Source organism: Pipra filicauda, unplaced genomic scaffold (genome assembly GCF_003945595.2).
Source record: "Pipra filicauda isolate LSUMZ 115617 unplaced genomic scaffold, ASM394559v2 scaffold27_size4233163_pilon, whole genome shotgun sequence".
Lineage (NCBI taxonomy): Eukaryota > Metazoa > Chordata > Aves > Passeriformes > Pipridae > Pipra > Pipra filicauda.
Genome location: NW_024104398.1, coordinates 2,484,836 through 2,494,613, shown reverse-complemented (window position 1 = coordinate 2,494,613; position 9,778 = coordinate 2,484,836).

The window sequence follows — 9,778 nt, the reverse complement described above, 5'->3', positions numbered from 1 at the left end:
GAAGAGAACATCTCGCCTGAAAAGGCATAGGTAGCACTAATACCCAGAATTGCATTAGTTAGCATTAACAAAAAAAAATAAAATCAGAAGCAACATTCAAATAACGTGTTAGCTTTTATGCCAATCTTTGTTCAAGAAACCAGGAAGGCTTCTGACACAGGGCAGACTCATTCAGGTCTGCTTGGCAAGAGGTTCTTGCATCTTCTGATTCACCCAGTGCTACTCATGGTTCCAGGACAGGACATTGGACAAGATGCCCCTCCTGGCTGACCCCATCTGACCAGTTCTGTGTTTCCATTTTCCATAGTGAAAAAAAGCTGCCATGTATGTTTTTTTGCACTGGCAATCTAGTAACAGTGAATGAGGAAAAGGCTGAGGTACTCAGTGGTGTTTTTTGCCTCAGCCTTCACTGGAAATCTCTTTCCACTCCCTTAAGGGGTACACTGAAGGACGGGGACTGAGGGAACAAAGCCATAAGGGAAGACAAGGTCCATGACCACTTGAGGAACCTGAACATACCTATCTATGAGATCTGACAAGATGTATCCCAGAGTCCTGAGAGAATTGGCTGACATGGTTGCCAAGACACTCTCCATGATATTTGAAAAGTCATGGCAGTCAGGTGAAGTCCTGCATGACTGGAAAAAGGGAAACCTTGCACCCATTTTTAAAAGGGGTAGAAAGAATGAGCCTGGGAACTACAGACCTGTGAGCTCTGTACCTGGGAAGATCATGGAACAAATCCTCCTAGAAACAGTGCTAAGGCACATGGAGGACAGGGAGGTGGTTCGAGACTGCCAGCATGGCTTTACCAACTGCAAGTCCTGCCTGACCAGCTTCATGGTCTTCTCAGACCATGAAGGTCTTCTTCAGGTCTTCACTGACTACATCAGTGAACAAATGTAGAGCTATGGATGTCATCTACATGGACTTCTGTAAAGCCTGTGATACATAGTCCCCCACAACATCCTTCTCTCTAAATTGGAGAGAGATGGATTTATTAGATGGACTGTTCAGTGGGTGAGGAATTGGTTGGATGATCACATCCAGAGGGTAATGGTCAACAGCTCAATGTCCAGATAGAGATGGGTGACAAGTTGTGCCCCTCAGGGATCCCTGGTACCAATGCAGGCTGAGGGATGAATGGATTGAGAGCAGCCCTGCCAAGAAGGACTTGGGGGTGCTGGACTTGCATTAACAATGTGTGCTTGCAGGCCAGAAAGCCATTGTATCCTGGGCTGCATCAAAAGCAGTGTGGCCAGCAGGTCAAAGGAGGGGATTCTACCCTTCTACTCTGCTCTTGTGAGACCCCACCTGGAGTATTTCATCCAGATCTGGGGCACCCTATATAAGAAGGGCATGGACCTGTCGGAGTGGGTCCAGAGGAGGGCCACAATGAGGGATGGAGCACTTTTCCTGTCAGGAAGGGCTGAAAAAGTTGAGGTTGTTCAGCCTGGAGAAGAGAAAGCTTCAGGTAGACCTTATAGCAGCCTTTCTATACTTAAGGGGGGCTCATAAGAAAGATGAGGATAAACTTTTTAGTAGGGCCTGTTGTAATAGAACAAGGGGTAATGGTTTTAAACTAAAAGAGGGTAGATTTAGATTAGACATAAGAAAGAAATTTTTTACAGTGTGGGTGGTGAAACACTGGCACAGGTTGCCCAGAGAGATGGGTGGATGCCCTATTCCTGGAAACCTTCAAGGTCAGATTGGACTAAACTCTGAGCAACCTGATCTCGTTGAAGATGTCCCTGCTCATTGCAGGGAGTTTTGACTAGGTGACCTTTAAAGTTCACTTCCAATCCAAACTATTCTATGATTCTAAATAGCTCTTATTTGGCTTCTTTCAGCTGCTTCTTGTGAGTTTAAATGATTCTTTTCATTTGTGTGTACTGCAGATCTCATTGGCAATGCATGAGAGCCACAGGTGAAGCAAACTGGTAACAAAAGAAAAACCTGTCTAATGATCTATGCTTCTTGCTCTCACAGAAGAAAAAATAGTAAAACAGAGTTGGTAAATACAGTTAAAAGCAAGAAAAAATCTTAAAAAACTGTCTGTGCTTTTACACACTAATGTCTTGATGCAGAAAACAGTTATGCATATAATTAATGTTACCAACCTGATAATCCCATTGTGACCCATTAGCTGTAGGTATTTGCATTTTTATAGAAAGCCACCATAAGAAGCCATGATAAGATCTTTCAGTTCTGCCTCAGTTAGGCAAGGTGCAGGATATTATGTCCTTATGAATGCGTGGATGAATAGCATTTTGAGGAAAATTATTATAATTAATAGATATTATAGGATCAAGACCTGATTATAAATAATAAGGTCATCGCTAAAATGGGGATACTTTCCAACCAGTTTTAAAGTTTGTCTAGCAAAAAATAGGTCAGGCCACACTAAATGGCATTTCAGGCAATTCCGAAATAATTTTGGAGGAACTGATTTAAAACTTATATGAGATGTATCATTAAAAATTACAAGCTCAGGGAACTCAGATCGCGTTTATGTGATTCTGCTCTAAGCGTGAAACTTTGGTTTCAAAAATCAGAATAACACCTGAACATAAGAAATAAAGTGTGAGAAAGAGCTGGGCAGAAAATGCCCTGGAAACAGTGTTTCTCTTATGTTATAGGTATGTATGGCTTGAATGAATGGCAAAATTTTGATGAAGTTCTTAGGGCCGTGCTCGTCACCTTCATAATCCTGATCTCCTCAGAGATCACAGACATCTCCTTGCAATCACACCCTGGAGTCACTGACAGAAGATTCATTTGGCTGGGAATTGTCTCCTTTTGAGTATTGCAGTTGCACACACAAAGGTATGTACTGTATGAAGGCTTGCTCCTACAAAAAAGTGCAGCTGGGATTTGAGCCACTGCTTATATTTATACTTGGTCTGTTTTTTCATGAGGTCTGTCCTGTGTGATACTGATGATAATTCTTGTGTGACTAGACAACTCCGTGTCTGGACACTGTTCCCACAGACAGTGGGAACTGTCTGATAACTCATATTGGTGAAACTGAAGTGTGATAGGAGTAAAAATAATATCAAGTATTTATAAATATGTTGTCTACTTCCAAGTTTCTACGGAGAAATCTAGAGCTGGCACTCCTATAACATTTTGACAGAATGGACATTGTTCCTGTCTGATGATTCAGCAGAGCAGCTGGGCATGTGTTTAGATATGAACAACAGGAGAAGGGATGGAAGGAGAGAGGAAAACATGATCAAGTGTGGCTGTTCTTCCTAGGTGGGCCTGGACCCTGGAGATATTTGTGATGAGGAGGTGGTCATTAGAAATCAGATAATTACATCAGGGTTAGCCAGAAAAATGTTACCTGTCGAGAGAAGGGGGAATCGGGAAGATTTACTTCATACTGGCAAAATGTATAATAATAATACATATATTTATACATAGCCAGCCTCCAAGTCAAGTCCTCTCCAGCATCATCCCCACGGAACACATGCATATGTCAATAATTCCATCATCCCAGTGTCTGGTTCCTGTGCAGGAAGAGGTTAATTATGTCTCAGCCTTTATGGCACAAAGTAAAAGCTCTTGTTATTTTTGTTTTGTTGGGTTTTTTTAAGAAAAAATTGTGTGGACAAAGAGGCAGGCTTTAAATATTTGTGGAGGCTGCTTGGCAACAAATTGCATGCGATCTTTATAAAAACAATAAGTTCTCATACAATTTCCATTGTGTTCGAACTGGGTGCTAATGGCTCCTGACCAGTGCTCAATGGCTGGTCTGTGGGAAGAAACAGGGAGAGAGGTGTTATATTGTGCATTGTGTGCTGCTACTCCAGCTTTCTGAGAAAGAGGAGCTGTTAGAAGTTGAGGACCAGGGTGGGAATAAAGCTGTGGCTTTTACAGCACATAAAATGCATGAGGTGAGAGCTGACACTGATTGTGGCTGTGCACTCAAGGCCACTGCTCCGGGGTGGAATCCACACACACAACACGGTGCTCCCAAATATAACTGATGGCTGCAGGCCCGTCTCCTTCCATCTCGGAAAATAGCTGTGCTCCTTATATTTTTCTTTCAGGAGTGTCATCTACTTGTCTGCAGCAAAGGCACTATTAAGCAGATTGCAATCCTTTCCCTATCAGCTGGGAACTGATTTAAAACTGATGTATCATCTGTTCAGCTGTGCAGGAAAGGCAGAGCAACCCTGTGCCTGCAGCTGCTCAAAAATCACAGAAGTCAGCTCAGAGATGATGAGATTTCTCAAAACAATAAGCAGTACTTTGTTTGTTTGTTTGTTTTATCCCCCCCTCTCCATTTTTGCACTTTCACCTCTAGGATACAACTGAAGTATGTTTTATTAGGTTTCTTCCACTACTGCTGAAGCAAAAACATACTTCATCCCTCCCCCAAATTTTCTTCCTAGCAGGAAAAGGGGCTTTTAAGCAAATAGCTTTTGCAGGAGCAGTGACAAGAAGCCTGAGCATTTCTGATACTGGATGTGCAACCCTTTACATAATCTGGAGAGCTTACTGATGGCCTTTGGTTAAGAACTTTGGAACCATTCCTGGTGAGGGTAGAGGGGTTAAGCATGTGCAGTACCAATGGAGTTGCTCAAAAAAAACATATAAAAAAGAATTGAAAACAGGTATATCTGATACCCTACCCCAAAATATGAAAAAATAAAAACTCTGATCACTGTTACTTCACTTTTACCAGCCAAAATACAGGCATTGCTTTCTGTTTATACAGACAATAATGAAACCACATGGCTTTCCTGAAACTTCCTCCACATGAAGACATATGAGTGTAGCAGCTTATAAGAACTGGTAGAAGTAGGGCACAGTAAATGAAGATCATCCAGTCCTGTAAATTCAGTCCTGAATTCAGAGAAATTAAGTGTCTTACACATGATCATGTATGCCCTATGCCACAACCAAAGACAAATGAATGTCCAGATTTTCCAAATTCAGGTGCTCTGAATTGAGTGCAAGATGACGATGATAACATCCTTCAGGTGTGTCAATATTTGTGTTTTAACTCTCAGAACAAACCTAAATGGGGGAGATGAGCCCTTGACAAGTATCACTCTGTAGCAGGGTACCCACTGACTCCCTGAGCCTCTCCATGATGCCATGTCAATGTTACAAGTCTTCGTGAAGTTGCATGAGAGGAGCACGAGGCAGTGGCTTCTTGTGCATGGGTGTGCATGATTGGCAGAAACAGCGCTGAACAAATCAGATGTTCACATGTTCATGCTCCAACAATGACACTTCTGTTGACTCCCATGTTCATTACATCCTTATATATGTGTATTTATAGGTACATACACAGATTATTTTATACACACCTGTGGCAGAGAGGCCATACAGATTAGATACACAGAGAGGTATGAACTGTGCTACAAAAAATATTTAGCAACATGTATTTTCAAACATTGTGGTAGTAGTTTTCACTATAAATTCAGATAACGTCACAAAAAATGGACTGCATGATTTCGTGAATGTGTTGCTGAATTGATAGAAGAGGATTAAATTATAATTATCAAACCATTCACCTTTGTCAGTGGATCTAATCACAATCCGTTTGATAGCAACAAAAAATGCCGTCTGACGGCAGCTTTGTAGCTTTGTGAATGAGTGAATTAGTTCCCACTGGCTGAGCACTAACTGCATACTGTTATCACTTCACAGTTGCTCTTATGACTTTTGCTTTGCTCAATGGCTTCATTTTCCTAGGTAGACATCTGTAAGGAATGGAATTAAAACTCTTTGAGCTAGTCTGTGTAAGAGCTGGAAAAATGAAAAGAAAAGCAATACCCTTTAAAGATAAACCTCACAAAACTAAAGGCAAAGGACCATTAAACAGATCCTCTGATATGGCTTTTATTTTACAAGTCATTATACTTCACTCAATTAACCCACTTTTGAATACACTGTACTATGGGTATGGCACATCTTCTAGAAAGGCATGCTCCCTCTCTGAAGACATTAAGAGTTGGCAAATCATCATTTCTCTGGATGACTGACTCACTATTAAAATCTCCTCATTTGGATTCATCTTGGCTTCAGCTTCTGGCCATTGGTTTTTGTCTTTCTTTTCCCCAGTGCATTTAAAAAAGCCTTGGGGCCTGGTGTTTTCTTCTTAAGAGGAAAATTAACTGTATGCATGCAGAGCCCTGAATGCTTTGCCTCTTCATGAAACACTTCAGTGGTGTGTCTCACCAATGATCATAAGAAAGAGCTCCTGGACAAATACATATCTTTAAACCAATTGTGCAATAAAATGCAATACGATTTTTAAATGCTGGTAAAAATCACTGAATACAAAAGGCAGAACTCTCCAGCATGATGACATGTGGTCATACTTTCACCTCATCCTGGAATCTCGAAAAGCTCTCATAAAAGTTCATTTCGATCAAATGGGATAAGCCATTGACTTGTATAAAAACACATGAGCTATACCAAAGAAAATCCTTGATTGTTCAAGTTTTGGGCGATTTGGCAGCCTTATCAGATCTTAACAAAGCTAGGAGATTTGTCACATTTTTACCTCAACAGTTCTCAGTATTGGAAACAGTAATTGCTGTCGGGACTTCCATTCAAACCTATCACTTACTACTGTGTTGGTTTTGAGAGGTAGGAGATTGCACCAAATGGGTTTTTTAGCAGTTCTTCTAAGAGAAGAATTAGAGTGTTTTCCAGCTCCGAGCTTTCTTTTCAAATTACACCAGTTGAACTTTGTACTATGATATCTATGATCACCTTCCAGTTCAAGTCAAGGGAGTTGCAACATGAATGGATACATTCCTGAACCTCTCTGAAAAGCAAAGTATAGATATTTCCATCAAAGCTGACCTAATAATATTTGCCAAGTGATGATTGCTCATACTCTTGCCTTCCTCTTTAACTGTTGTTCATTCTTACAAAGAAGTACTTAGACATGGGAAAACAATGCATAAATACATACAAATCCATCCAATTTTTAGCTCCTCAACTCATCTCTGTGATACAGGTGTGACTGGATGATGCAGGAGGAGGTTGGACATGGGGAGAGGCAACTTTGATGAAATCCCCATGCTGAGCCACTGGCAAGTTATCACTTCAGCCTGCATTTCTATGCTCGTGCACACACCGTGCACAGAAAGATCTTTTTGGTGACCCACACCTGCCAGAGACCACTTTTTGTTTTATCTACAGGCGTTTCTGTTTAAAGAATGTGTTTGAAAGCCAGATCTTCATTGGAAAATGTATGTGGAAAAGGGGACAAGAACAGATGAGAAGGAAGCAGGCAGCCACCTCTCACTAGAAACATGTCCTCACTGGAGTGCTGCTCTCCAAACCAATCCTGAGGGCCCTGCTGACCCCAGCAAAGCAGGGGGACATCAAAACTTGGTTAAGCAAAAGCTCCACTGTGTGTTCTCTAACATGACTTTTAAAGTGATTAGTCTTTAATGACATATTGGTCAGAGGTTGATAAACCCTGACAGATGCTTGCAGTTAACTATGCTCAGGTGAAGTATCACTAACCATGACTTCTAAACTGCCTCTACAGACACCACAAGGACATGTCTGACATTTCTAGAGCTCCTCAAGGTCACACTTTGAAATATAGTACAGAGAAACTTTCTAAATCATCGACTTCCTGCTGCTATGGAACGACCGATGGGTTTTAATTCTCCCTATTTTCAGAGGCTTCTGGCAGAACTGTGACATTAAATATTCAGGGAAATACAAGTAAGGTTTGAAAATGCCTGCTCTGAAAGGGCTTGGAACCATTAGTGCATCTCATACTGCAAAAGCCTCTGCCTGGCAGGTTACGCATCAGAGTCATCCACTTCTTACCTCAAAAAATTATTCAGTTTATTTATCAGCTACAGGGAACAGGCCCTCCATTTGAAACATTTATATATTTCTGCTACTTTACTTCCAAAGCTAATATTGTTTGGGAAGGCCAGGGAAGGAATCTCTTCCCACATCTCTTTCACAGTCAAGCTGACTTCACACTGGATGTAAAATTGAAACCCCTTCTTCAAACAGAAACAAACAAATCGGAGAAAGGTTTAATTACTCCTGTAGGGTGCTGCATCAACAGGCAGTTTAGCTGACTGTTGCATTTGAAGAATATTTGATATCTCCAGTGCTGTGAAAGAGGTCAGGCAGTTCAAAAGGAGACTTCTTGCTTGCTGGCTTCTAAAAAACTCATTCATTTTGTTACTATGATGAAGTACGCAGAATAGATCACACATAATTCATTCTTCCACAAACATTTCATTGCAAAGATATACTAGTTGTATTCTAAAACATCAAATAATATTTCAGGGTTCGTAGTTTTCGTTTCAGGCAGGTTATACCAGGAAATTACAGAAGATTGCAATATACAAGAGATTTGAAATCTGCAGATGGAAATCTATGTATAAAAGCCAGCAATGTTAGCATTATTTTTATAGCATCTGCAACTGCAGTGCTTGAACACTAATAATTACCTACTGCTCTGCTTCCAATCCTAATATTCATGGGGTAAAAACCAGAGCAGGCAATCTCCATTTTCTACTTGAAGCATTCACTTCTGGTTGGTGTTGGAGCAGGCTGATTTATAATTTACTCCATATTAAATATTTGTAGTTATGTTCAGAAATAGTCCTTGCCAGTGAATATTATTGCAGAGGCCTTGACTTGTATCTCTAGGGTACACAATGAAAGTTTCTCTAATCAAGATAATTCAGGCAGAAGAAGGCAGTTTGTCTAGCCAGGGTCACTTGAAGCTGAACATAGTGCCACAGAGAGGGCTGGCCCTGAGCAAGTTTCAGCTGGATTGCTTCTTCCTGCACAACTTTACCAGCTTACACAGCCCTGTGGACTCTACTGTCAGACATCATGATCTGCAGAGATACCCATCACACCAAGTCACTGCTCTGCTGTCCCTCTCTCCTTCCACGCAGTAAGCCCTGACACAGCATAGGCCCCTCTGTTTCTTGGGTTATTGTTCAAGGCTCTGCTTGCACCAGGCTGGTATCTCTGCCTTTGCACAGGGATCAGATAGGATGAAACCATGAAGCTCACATTATGGGAGCAGGTCGTGAAGAGATGGAAACTCCTAGGAGACACTCGGATGCTCTCAAGGTGAAAGCCTTACTTCTTGGGTCTTTTGCCTCACCCTTAGGGTACTATACAACATCTAGCGATGGAAAAGTGATTCCTTTACTGGTAAATATTGTAACCTTTGTTCAGTATCTACTGGGGCAACAAATCTTCATAGCGTGCTGGAGCATACAGAAGGGAATCTGAAGGTCCTGAATTCAGTTGGTCACAGATGACTGAGAGCAAGTGAGGCTCAAAGGGGCAGAATTACACAATCCTGTCACATGGATGAGAAAGCTGCATCCTGCACCCATCAGAAACAGAGGAAAAATAGAAGGGGAATAAAGGGGAAAAATAACAAACAAGTTTCCAAAAACTGCATGAAGCTTTTGCTACGTCAAGTCCTCTCTGAATCAAGGAAGGGTTCTGCCCTAGTAAGGGAGGAGATTTTGAATGAAATGCTCATGGCAACAGAAACAAATCAGCTCCACAAGTACATAATATTCAAATGAGTTTTACATAACTACTCTCCTTTTCTTCCAACCTCCATCTGAGTGAAAGAACAGCACAAGAAAGAAAACCAAACTGAATGTAAGACAACCAGCCTGAAGGCCAGGGAAGGACCTTTCCCATTGCCTCTGTCAAATAAAGCATTCATGTTCTCAATAAATCACACCTTAAAATAAACCATGCTTACCAAATCGAATGAAGAAGCAACAGAGAA